Raw genomic sequence first — 9,965 nt, 5'->3', positions numbered from 1 at the left:
GTGGGATGAGGAAGTTTTGAGGCTTGATCACCTCCTAAAGGTGATTTATTTGGCACTTAGGCTAAGCAGAAGCTGAGGTGAAAGTAAGCAAGAGAGAGTACATTGCTTCTTTTCAATTCTATGCCAACCTTAGAGTGGAAAAGACTTTATCCAGACATTGCAGCTTCTCCAACCAGGGCACAGTTGAAAATGAAGTGGTCTTGGGGAAGGAAGATGCTGTAACTATCTAGAGAGTTTTGTTGTTGTTTTGTGGGTTTTTTTCAGCATTTACATAAAATCTGCCTCAACCCCTGGCTATTTTGTGTATCCAGAGAATGTTTGTGTAAAGACACCATTGTCTCACCTATTCACATACACCTCTTCCCAGTGCTTTGCCATAGTTACAACACAATTGTCAGCCGACAAGCGGGTGACCACAGGCTGGGCCCCTTCGCATGGTGGTAGTTGAGGGAGAGATAAGTGTTGGTCTCTGACCAACAAGGTGGCGACCACCACATAAACAAACACTAGATAAATCAGTGTGGTTCTTCCAAGGAGAGGAATGGCAAAGTTTATCCTTTGTGAGGCAAAGAGATAAGATGTTTAGGGTTTTCAAGTAGTTTCCTAAAATAAATTGGATTTTAAAACTTCCCAGAAAAACCTTCACTTATAATTTTATAACCTGCCATATTCTCTGATTAAGCCTCTGCTGGTAATTTTTTAATTGTTAGTAGTCATGTAAATGTGTTTTATTCTGTTTTTGATTTTTTTTTTTTTGCAAAGCAATGCTGGCTGAAATGAACGACCTGATGGCACCAGTTCATGTGCTCTGCACCACTGCTGCACGTGGCCTGGAGACCCAGTTCTTGCTCACGCACAGATAAAAGCCATCCGGAATGGTGACAGAACAAATGAAGCCTGTCATTCAAAGTAAGCATGGCCCTTTTGTTTGTTCTGCTATAGACAAAATGAATAGACGGGTCTTTTGCAAATTTTCAGGGCACCAACTTTTTATCTACTATCCCTACTCCTGGGAATAACCATTTTGGTTATTGAGCTTTTTCTTTGAATATCTTATTGACTATTAATATCAAAATTTTCCCCACCATGGGTGAATGTTAACTAATATAGTTCTTCATACAAATGCAAACTTCCTCTTCCCCAGCCTCTGGTGAGTTGCGTCTTGCACCAGTGTGGTATCATTCAGCTTCAGTTGCTATAGCATTTTCAAGAACCTCTCTGTTCTTGTCATAAATTATCTTTAAGTGAAAAAAGCTCAAAGGAGGTCTGCAGCAAACTGTATCAAATAATGAATTTGTAAGCTGTAGAAGAAAACACTTATCTTACTTATGCTCTTCTCCCATCAATTGTTCAGTGACCCTTCTTTGGGACACAGATGAGCATAACCCTGAAAAATGTTTGTGTTGTCTTTCTTTCACTGGCAGCCTGCAGGCTGCATGATCTAATAAATATTGGCAGGGCCAAATGAAATAATATAGAAGAGCTTCTCTTCTTTAAAGTCCACAGACCAAGAGACTCTTGTCACTTGTTAATATCTCCATCAAACACTGAAGTGTTAACATATGTGATACGACCACGCAATCAAGTAAGGACCGATTTGTTGACTAATTAAACCAACACAACAAGCTCTTTAGCACCTACAAGTGACAAGTTTAGAGCAGGCAAGTGGAAACTCTCAATTGAGCCCCCTTTTATGAGACTATCATGCCAAATTCAATTCTGACTGAGTAGTATTTGAATGTACTTGACTTCCACCATGTGCTGACATGCTTACAATAATTCATCATGGGTGACAATAGCCCAATATTAGAGATTTATGATATATACAAAACAGTGACAAATGAAATGTAGCCCTAACATGGGTCTGTTTTTCTTACCCACTGCCTATTGATATTATAATTAATGGTCAATTACTTAAGGAAAAGAAAGTAGAAAATAGTCATTACTGGTTACAGTCATTAATTTTTTTGGCAAATTCTTGAGGTAAATGAAACCATTTCCACAGAGTTTGAGGGTTGCTTCAAAATACTAAACAAACACAGAAGTCTGATGTTCATGATTTATTTCAGCAATGAGAATGAACTAATAATAGTATTTTAAAGGAAAGCGAATATAAATTAAGTTGCCTGGGAAGTGGAAAAGCATTCCGAGGTGTATCTCTGTGTGAGTCGATAACATATCCTATGTTATGTCTGTGTGCGCAAATGCGCCTTCTTCCGCCTACCACATAGATGTTTTATATTCAGTTGCCATGTTGGTAAATTGAAGCAGTTCCTCTAGTCAATTTCTAATGTCCTTCCAATCCGTAAAATTTCATGGCCTTTGATCTGATCTTTCCATATCCAGGTCAGTGAAAGGAGAGGCGGAACACTTTTTATAATTTTGGCATGCAGGCAGTCTCCCTCCCCCCATCCTCTTCCTCTCCACACTCACTTTTTTATCCTTTATACACGTATATCCGAATGTTCTGTATCCAGCTCCAACCCTCTCCTGGCTGACCCCATCCTTGCCTGGTGGGTAATTTCACTTGTGGAAAACCGAGAATTGAGTGTGTTCCTATAAACGTAACACATGCAGACATATGAGTGATGTTTTCTAATCCCTTCACGCTTTTAAACACATCAACACATAAGGCACATTAGCAGCAGTGGGTCCCCCAGAGACTGTTGAATTAGCAGGGGGAACTACAGGTCATGGCCACTGAGCTAGAACTTGCCAGGCTATAGGTGTGCTCTCCCTTAGGCCCCAGGTTCTGTGCACCCCAGAACTGCAGGTCAACAGCCTATATCCCAGGTATCAAATGCCTTCCACACCCCACTAGTGAAGGAGTGGCTCTTGGCCCCAGTACCTGACTGGGAATAAGGGTCAGAACCTGGTAAGATACGAAGTAAATTCTCGTCAGACTTTGAGGTTGATCTCCAAACCCTGAGGGGTGACAGCCTGTCCGTGGAAAGAGCTGTCTGATGCCTCCACTGCCTGGTACCGAACGTGCCTGGCGCCGTGCTGCCTGCCAGCACTCCTGCCTCCTATCCTCTGTCCCCCTCAAAGAAACTAACTTCCTATTTTTGTTCCATCTTGGGTTGCATTTTATTTATTTTCAATAGACAATATAACCACATCGTTTAAAAATCAAAATGATAGAAAAATATATTTATTGAGAATTGCTCATAGGTCCATCTCAGTCCACCCTATTTCCCATTTCCCTTTCAGTAATTTTTTCATTAGTTTGTTGTATATCCTTCCACTCTTTCTTTGAAAAAATGTAAACAAATGTGTATGTATTTACAGGTTTTTTTCTCTTTCTTAACTAAAAGGTAGCATACTGTATGCTCTTATGACCCTTGCTTTTCTGCCTCAACAGCATGCACCAGAGATATTTCGAAACCAGTACATAGACTTCAGCATCAGATGTAAAGCTCTATTCCTGAGCAGCGCTTCTTCCAGGAATCCTGGCCTTCTTTCCTTCTCAGGGGAACTGGTTGGAGCAGAGCAGAGGGAAACTGGAATCTCTCCCTTAACCCGAGAACAAGCCTGTAACAAGCCCGCTCCTGTCTGTGGGCTCCTAGCCCTGTACCTGCCTTTGCGACCCAGGACGACCTCTTTGGAGACACCATGGGACGTTCTAAAAGGTCACTGCAGAGGTGGACAGTGGAGGGTAGGTTGCTGCAGCAGGCATGAGGGGAGCTGAAATGGAATCCAGGTCTTTACAGTAGGGCGACATCACGAGAAATGCCTCTATGAACACTCACCTGTTCTTCAGAAGATCTTTTTGTCCTACAGAAATTTCTCTAAGTTAAGGGACAGGATTCACCTATCCTAAGTTTTCTTTATCTGGTTCCTGTAGCCTGGACTGTCTCTGAACTACGCAGAACTTGAATTTTTCAAACCTACCACACTTGAATGACTTTTTAAAACAATACATACTGCTTGTTTAATTTTCTTCTTTTGTTTAAAAATTATGTATATGTTTATCATTTGGAAATTTGGAGAACAGAAGAAAATTAACACTACTCAATGCTGGAAAAAAACACTATTCTTTTGATATATAGTTTTTTTGTTTTATAAATAGGGATCATATAAAACATACTATTTTGTAGCTTGTTTATTAATTTTAGTTAAAATTAATATATTCTATTTTTATGTCTTATTATTTTTAAAAAATTATTTATTTTTAGACAGAAGGGAACAGAGAGGGAGAGAAACATCAATGTGTGGTTGCCTCTCACATGCTCCTCACTGGGAAACCTGGCCTGCAAACCAGGCATGTGCCCTCACTGGGACTCAAACCAGGGACCCTTTTGTTCGCAGGCTGGAGCTCAATCCACTGAACCACATCAGCCAGGACTAATATATCTTATTTTTAGAGTGGCTTTAGATTTATAGAAAAATAAGTAAAAAATACAGTGTGCTCATATATCCCCATACCTTTATTCTTTTTACTTAACTACGTCATGAACATTTTTATGTCTTGTAACTTGATTTCTTAAACATTTCATAACATACCATCACATGTATGTATAACAGTTTAATCAACCTTTTATAGCTTAGATTGCTTCTCATATTCTTTATGTTCATTATTATAAACACTACAATCACTATCCCATAAATTAATCTTTGTCCAAATCTCTGACTATTTTCTAGAATACAGTCTTAGAAGTAGACTTTGTGAGTTAAAAAACATATGCATTTTAAGGCTTTTGTTGCATAGCACTAGCTCAGTTTAGATCTATTTAAAAAGACACGCAAGGTAGTTACAGAGACCTAGAAAAGCGGGCCACTGGGGTTGCTGATCTTAGGCCTTAGGTACCAGAAGTCACCTTAGGAAAGTGAGGCACTTACTTACCCAAGTGAATGGGAATCCCTACCCTGGGCAGTGAGGAGCTGCAGGGGGAAGGGGGGAGCTGCTGGTGGTGTGTAGAGCCTATTCCGGGCATACTGGGAAACGGGGCGTTTTCTTTATACCGAGAACTCTGTGAGCCTTCAGCCTAGGAGACTGTGGACTGAATTGCAGACCTTATTGTAATAGTGGAAGGTGGAGAACAAGGCTTATGCCTAGTTACTACCTGTGAACAGGAAGACTATATGACACTTAGAAAAAAGGTAGTGAGATTGTATTACTCAGCGTTCTCCAGAGAAACAGAACCAATAGGACACTATCTAGCTATCTATCTAATCATCTACCTGTCTACCTACCTACCTACCTACCTACTTATTTACTATAGGAATTGGCTCCCACAGTTATGGAGAATATTGAGAAATCCTACAATCTGCCTTTTGCAAGCTGGAGAAGCGGGAAAGCCGGTGGTATAATTCAGTCTGAGGTCAAAGACCTGAGAGCCAGGGGGGCTGCTGGTGTGAGTCTCAGGAGCTGAAAACCCAAGAACACATTCAATGTCCAATGTCTGAGAACAGGAGAAGATGACTGACCCAACATAAGAAAAGAGAGAGAATTTGTCTTTCCTCCACCTTTTTGTTCCGTTAGGGTCCCCAGAGGATTGGATGATGACTCAGAATGCAGGCGGACTTTCTTTTCTCAGTCCACTGATTCAAATGCTAATTATTCTAAGAACACTCTCACAGATACATCTAGAAATAAGGTTATTGGATATCCCTTTGCCCGGTCTAATTTACACATAAAATTACCCATTACAGAGAAACTGTAATGCCTTCTTCATACCAGTATTTTCAAACCGTGATATATTTACCACTGTTTTTGGTGCTATATAAATATAAAGATGTTTATTTTAATGGCTATACCTTCATTCTGAGCCAGAAAAATTAATGATCAACATATCAAACCCATAATATTATGAATATTATTTCTTTGGATAATCTTAAGATTAAAAATAACAAAAAGAACAGGGACCTTGTTTAAAGTCCTTTTAAAGAAAACCATAAAGTAAATAATAAATGACTGATATGCAGATAAGGCAAAAACATGTGGTTTACAAAAGACTAAAATTTTGGAAATCTTGCTCCCAACAATATATGTGTTTCTAAGAAGTACCAAGTGTTTTCAAAGTAAATTGCTTTAAAACTTTTAGAGGTCACTACTTTAAAATAGCCTATAATGGATTGTTTTGTAACTTGAACTATCACCATAATGTCTCAAAATTTCATGGCTTGGCTTCAAGTTGCCTTGAGGGAAGAACATACGTGTTCCAGGTGGGGACCTTAACCTAGGGTTGGAGGGACACTTACTGAGTTTCTGCACACCTTAAATGTCGAGGCACATTATAATTCCTTTTTTAAAAACTGCACACTTTTCAAAAGCATATGCAATTTGGAGAACTCTGGGTTTATGGGGTTGGTGAGATATTTCAAGGGAAATTTTAGCACGTTTGAAAGACGGTAATTCTCTCTAGTAAATAGAGAAATCAAAAAGTTCAGCACAAGAGTGAAGTGTTAGGTTTTTATATGTACAGACACGCACACTTTCACTTTTGTTTTTAGATGCAAATTACTGGGAGAAAGGGTATTTTCATGTTCAAAACACTGAGAGCTTAGATTAAAAAAAATCCTCTGGATTTTTTTTTTGCAGGCTGCTGCTGAGATCAAATGGTCTCTAAAGAAATCAATCCAATTTCAATAGAAGAGCTATGCTGTGTTGGGATTTTTAATATCATCCAATTGCTAAATGATATCAGGGCTACTTTGATTTAAAAGAAGAAACACAGACGATTCAATGATCTTAAGCCTCTACATTCTCACAAGATCAGCTGACTAAAAATCCTTCCCTAAAGAGAAAGAATGCATTTTCCATGATCAAAGGAAATCAACATTAATGAAATAATATCTATACCAATACAGAATGTTAGTTATTAGACAATACTGAACATAGTGCTAATGCTCTAAGTGAAAGCCACGAGAGAAAGGATGGAGCACATGAAACTTGTTTCTGCTTTGTTCCTGAAATGCAGCTCAACTCCTGAGACCTGCAGGTGCTTCTGTAGCCTCTTGACTCAGAGGAACCCATAACTATATGCCCCAGATTCGGCGGATAACCACAGAATAAGGTCATGAATAAAGAATGCCATCAGTAAATCCAAATCTAAGAATGTGCTTCTATTGCAAAAGGAAAGGCAAATGAATTCTTAATAAAATATATTAAAAATTAAAAAACACATTTATATAAGGTAAAGGAAGGTTTAAATGGGTTCACTTACAAACACAAAAACTTATCTATCCACAAGGAGCCATCAACTGCACTCTAACAGACACAAGAAATTTGCAATACAGAAAGACTCATTTGCATTAATATCAGTTTTACACAACTTAAAGGACTGTCAAATGGCTCAAGGAGAATGAAAGGGAAAGATGATCTTGATGGGTGAGCTAGTCAAGCACCCACAAATTTAGATATGTAGATATATGTCCATTTAAAGTTATTTTTACACATTTTCCTAACAGCCGTTAAAAACAAGACAACAGGCTGAAAAACGGAGCTGTTTATGCTAAGCCCCACACCACCAAACTTCCATTGTTCCTTTTAAACTACAAACAATCAACATATATTCTGCCTATAAATTCCATGTTTTGAAAGCTCCTTTGCACAAAACAAATAGCATTTAGTAAGTGCTGGCAAAACTTCCACTTCAGTACCGAGTCAAGTTTCGTCAATAACCAATTGCCAACAGGGCTGCAGAGTAATATTATAAAATCAATAATCTATAATGTGAAAAAACAATAAGTTAGGAAAGCATAGTTCTGCACTGTCCCATAATACTGGTTGCCACACTATCTCAGGTCCCTGTGAAATGCTCCCTCTGCAGTGACTACCTAGCTTGTAGGTTTAATAAGAAAGCCAATTGTCCCAATCACATTCCCAAAATGCCTGTGACGCCAGGGACAGTCAGGTCAAGTCTCATGTCCCTATGACCTAACCAAGATTTTCCTAAGGAAAAGGTGGAATGTAACTCTAACCAAAGAGAAAGAAATGCAAAGTCTTAGTTAAACTTTCTGAAATAGTGAATAAAGCTCATAGAAGGAAACTAGTCCCCACTTCCTGTCTTCCTTTACTTCCTCTGTAGATGATAAGAAATTCTGGGTCCCAATTTGGAGGAACCCAGTACTGTACCAACCCACCCTTTGGCATTCCAGGTCTTCCACAAACTGGCTCCAAACTACCTTCTGAGCTTATTTCTTACTCTTTTTCCTTCTTCTCTTGGCCCCTTTAATCTATTCAAAACTCAGCAGTTAGAGTGGTTCTCATCCAGCATATAAGTCAAATTATGACTCTTCTGCTCAAAACCTTGCTGTGAACCCTCCTTTGACTCAGAGTAAGAGGCAGAGGCCTTAAATCCCTCTGAGAGGACCAGCTCCCCATGATCCCTTTGAGTTCGTCTGCTCCTACTCTCCACCTTGCTCATTTCCCTGTAGCTACACTGGGCTTCTCCTTCCTGCTCCCTGCATTTCCTCCTTCCTCCACCTCAGGGTAATACTTATTTCCTCTGTTCTGAATTTTCTTCCCCTAGATACATGCATGGCTTATTCCCTGAGCCCCTCAGGTCTTTACACAGATATCTTTTCAGTTAGGCTTTCTCTGGCCACCCCACTTATGGTAGGTTGAAAAATATGGCCACACTATTTTGCAGCTCCTCTCATCAAGAGGTGGATTCTGTTCCTCCGCTCCTGGAATCTGAGCTGGACTTGTGACTAGTCTGGATAACAGAAAGCAGTGGAAGTGCCGTAGGTGAGCTTTAGAGCCTGGGCCTCAAGAAACTTTGCAGCATCTGCCTTCATTCTCTTGGAGTGCTCACACTGCCTCCAAGCCCCAGACACATGAGTGACACCAACTTAGACCCTCCAGTCCCAGTCAAGCAGCCAGGTGACCACTGTCACGTGAATTGCCCAAGGCAAGATGAGCAGAAGAACTTCCGAGCTGAGCTTAGACCCAGTGATTGACCCAAACAATTGTGAAAAATAATAAATGCTTGTTGTAAGCCGCTAAGTGCAAGGCTTGTTGTATAGTCACGAGTAAGTGAAGAACTACTTAAAATTTTGGACCTTCCCTGTGTTGACATTCCTTGATACTTCCTTACATGTGTGTCTGCCTCTACTAACTAGCATGTAAACTATGAGGGCAAGGATTTTCTGTTGTGTTCACTTCTGAATCTCCACTGCCTGGTACAGTGCCAGCCAGTAGGCTCTCAATAAATATCTGTTAAATAAATGAATGAATAATTGGATAAATGAATGAGTAAAATAGATTTGGAAAGGGCTTTACATATCATCCAATATAGAACTTCCTTTTATCAAATGAGAAAACCAAAACTTAGTGAGATTAAATGATAATTTCAAGATCCAGAACTTGGATTTCTTACTTCTAGCATAAAAAAGCTCTATTTTTCATCAAATTTTTATATATTAAACTCCTTTGCATAGTGTATAGAACCACTAATGCAAATTACAGACACCCAGTTTAATTTTAAAAAAGGAGGGGTGGGCAAAGGAGAATTTATGAATCATGAAAATAGCAAACCCAGAGGTACAACTTTTTCAGACATGGCTGGATCCAGAACCTTAAATGACATCTTTGAGGCTCTGTCACTCTCTCTCCATTTTTTGGACAGACTCCAGGTACCACCAGATTAATAATTCCAGAGAACACAGATAGTCTTCCCTGACGGCAATTCCAGACAACTCTTGGGGTCATATCTGGTGCCCATTCTTGAGCTCATCACTGGAGAGCGTCATGGCTATCCTCTTATTGGCCAGGCCTGGGTTACGAGTCTATCCCTTTGGATGGAGGTGGGGAGTGGTGTCAATCCCACCTTACTCATATAAATGGGCTCCCCTGGGAAAGGAGGGTTCTGTTACCAGGAGGGTAGAGAGAAGTTGTTCCAGATATGCTTAAACTCTGCACATCCACTTACATTCTGTTTGTAGCACTAAGTAACTAGCTGTAGATCAACCCTTCCAGGTAATAGACTAGAAACACATACCATTGATTTTCCCTTATGAAA

The sequence above is a fragment of the Artibeus jamaicensis genome, unplaced genomic scaffold (assembly GCF_021234435.1).
Source record: "Artibeus jamaicensis isolate MK-2021 breed Jamaican fruit bat unplaced genomic scaffold, CSHL_Jam_final contig_760, whole genome shotgun sequence".
NCBI classification, from domain to species: domain Eukaryota; kingdom Metazoa; phylum Chordata; class Mammalia; order Chiroptera; family Phyllostomidae; genus Artibeus; species Artibeus jamaicensis.
Note: the sequence above shows the minus strand (reverse complement) of the source record.